Raw genomic sequence first — 2,699 nt, 5'->3', positions numbered from 1 at the left:
ATATTAATAATCTCTCCATCTTACCTCAAACTCCACATTTAAAAGAGTGATAACTTAAATCTGACCAAGGCCAAATAGATAGCAATTGACACAAAAGCAACAGAAAACAAGCTAATGAGATCTGGTTTTCACCTAAATTCCATGATTTTAATGCTCTCTTCAGGTGACAATAGCCACCAAGTATTTAAGCTATTTAACTATGAACTTTTAGTGTTTATAAAAACCCAAATTATTAATATACAAACAAGCCAAAAGAAAGGGAAAAAAATGAGTACTGGAATCCACAACCATCCTGTACTCTACCGCATGTTCTCATAACCCAGCCTATCAAGAAAATGTATCGACCCATCCGATGCAATAATATGGAGAAAAACCATCAGCTCACTAGTTAGAATGAATTCCTTTGACACCATTATTGAAGATGTATAGTTAATGCACAGAATTTATAATGCAATCGGTGACTGCAGTTATGCCAGCTTAAGAAAACCATGTTGGGACTTATTAACATGTTCCTTCTCCACGTTGATCATATATATTTTCCTTATTTCATAAAATGAGCTGATTATGAAGACACAATTTTCGATCATTACTAGAAAGAAATTTAAGGAGATGTCGGTTCAAAAACTTTGAATCAACAGATCGTGTTCAAATCCTTAGCAATTAGATAGTGAAAGACTTGCTGGTCTTCCAGGAATGTGACCGAAATAATACAGCACCATGGAGATCATGCTCTAAATTCAAGTGATAATCTTAGTTACATGGTAGGAGAATATACTCAGATCAATAACTTCTCCAGTAGAGGCATATCTATGTTCCCTGAACATAAATTAATCGATCATTGACTTGTCACTCGTTGTCAAAAAAATTCACTTCAGACAGGTGATTCAAATCAACTAGGCTCATCAATGACGAGCTTTAGCAATTCCAAAATATATAGATAACAGATTGGAGATGTTCAGGGAAGACCAAAAAGAAGACTGCAGATCAACGAAGCAATTATATTCAAGAAATCCTTGATTTTCTTTTACATAAGTGGGCTTCGCCCCCACAAATAAAGTGCAGCAGTAAACAGTCATAAGCAGAAAAAGTTAATTTTATTATTTTCATGTTTGTTTCACCCAAAATTCTTCAGATACTGTTGCTCATGGTTTCAATACCTGCCAGTATGTACCCTTGCTCATGGTCCGTATCAGACTATATGGTCCTATATATTGAATGTATGGTATTACTTAATTGTTTTCTAGATGACATCAAGTGATAAAGCTCGGTACACCACCTTATATAACATGTTTTATAGATCCGAAGACGAATTTTAGAATATTTTTATAAAATTTATTAAATTTATAATAATATACATAAAATTCTATAATAATTATGAAACATTAATATGAAAGTGTACTTGATGAATCCATCTAAGTATTTTAGTTTAACTGATGAATTAACCTTCGAATTATAGTATATCTGAAAGAACCTTTTATTTCTCTTTGATGAGTAAAGAGAAATATGAAAAATTGATACTATAATCGGGACCATAATCCTATTTATAGAAATATCCCAGGATATTTCATATTCCTAACTTGTTTCATCATCAAGTTGGAAATTCCTAACTTGTCTCATCATAAGTTGGAAATATAATTGATGGTATCAACACAATTAATTTTTATAATAATTATGTCCCTTAGCTAAATAACTTTATTTTAATTAGATCACTTTAATTTTGACTAATCAAAATAATGGCTTAACACATTTAATTATACATGTGACCCTAAAAATTCTAATAATTCTCTCATTGGGCCACATATATATCCTTATAAATGTACTATATTTTATGGGCTTAAAACTAATATCATTATTAAATATGATATACAAAACAATCTCGTCCATTGGTCATATTATTATAGGACCAAAGTGATCTTCGCTATATCAATCATAGCTAAACCCACCAATGATCACTAATATTAACATAACCGAATGACATGGATCAATAATAAAATATGATATGTGCATGTCAATTTTCAACTAGTCCAACTTTATCTTTATGAGATAATTAATAACTTTAATAGTCATAATGTATAAAGTATAATAAACTAAAACTTTATTTCTGATCAGAAAATATCTATACAAATATAAAATCTGGTGTAGAACATACAATAAACATATGACAAACTCCCAATATTTTTTGATCAGAAATAAAGTTTTAGTTTATTATACTTTATACATTATATACAAATATAAAATCTGGTGTAGAACATACAATAAACATATGACAAACTCCCAATAAATTAAAGTTTTCTTAAATTTTATTATACCCATATGAGTAGTATGCTTATGAAAGACCTTGGATGATATATCTTTTGTGAGAGGATCTGCTAATATAAAATTTGTCCCTAAGTGTTCTATGGAAATTTGTCTACTTTGTATCTTTTCTTTTACAACTAGGAACTTGATGTTAATGTGCTTTGACTTAGTCGAGCTCCTATTGTTATTGGAGTATAAAACAGTTGATTTATTATCATAGTATATCTTTCATGGTCTTTTAATCCCTTGTACTATTTTTAGCCCTACGATAAAATTCTTTAGCTATATTTCATGATTAGACGTCTCAAAACATGCTACAAATTCCGCTACCATGGTAGAAGAAGTAATAAGAGATTGCTTGGCACTATGCCACGAAATTGACCCACCAACCAATATATAAA

This window comes from Musa acuminata, chromosome BXJ1-6 (assembly GCF_036884655.1).
Source record: "Musa acuminata AAA Group cultivar baxijiao chromosome BXJ1-6, Cavendish_Baxijiao_AAA, whole genome shotgun sequence".
Classification (NCBI taxonomy): domain Eukaryota; kingdom Viridiplantae; phylum Streptophyta; class Magnoliopsida; order Zingiberales; family Musaceae; genus Musa; species Musa acuminata.
This window is presented reverse-complemented; position numbering follows the sequence as displayed.